General features: G+C 68.8%; 1 protein-coding gene across 3 annotated transcripts in view; it reads left to right on the forward strand.

The window, feature by feature from the left end:
- The window catches only part of MYH10 (myosin, heavy chain 10, non-muscle), a 122,200-nt gene that overhangs the window by 692 nt on the left and 120,989 nt on the right, over nt 1–519 (forward strand). The window lies entirely within an intron of this gene.

Here is a 519-nt window from a genome sequence, read left to right on the forward strand (position 1 = left end):
GAGGCCGTAGATTCCTGCGAGGCCGTTAGAGTTCCTGCGAGGAAGGACAGTTTGCGGGGTGGTGGCGGGGAACGGGACCCCAGTGGGTGGAGAGACCCCTGGGGGGGTGGGAATGAGGTCCTTGAGAGTGAGAGACTCTTGCGGGGATGAGGGCCTGGAGGTGCGGGAGGACTGCCCCTGGGGGACTGGGGATGGAGATCTCCGGGTGGGCATGTGCGGACCTGGTCCTCCGCGTTCGGGATCCGTGCGGCGCGTGGTTGGGGGAACCTCGTGCGCTAGTGGGGGTCCCTGGGGATCCCACGAGTCTTTGCCTGTTTCTCAGGAGGGGAGGGAGTCTTGGGGCGGGCTGGAAAGCGCAATCCCGATTGGGGGTGGGGGGAGAGAGCTGGACGGGAAGGGCCCTTGGGTGGGCTGCTGGGTGGCTTAGGCCGGCTGCGGCACCCGGAGTGCGGTGCGGAGTTCGCCGAGGGGTCGGAAGGCGGGCGGCGCGCCTGGACCTGCTGGGTGGAGGAGGGACGC

This window comes from Bison bison, unplaced genomic scaffold, assembly GCF_000754665.1.
Source record: "Bison bison bison isolate TAMUID 2011002044 unplaced genomic scaffold, Bison_UMD1.0 scf7180017864180, whole genome shotgun sequence".
Lineage (NCBI taxonomy): Eukaryota > Metazoa > Chordata > Mammalia > Artiodactyla > Bovidae > Bison > Bison bison.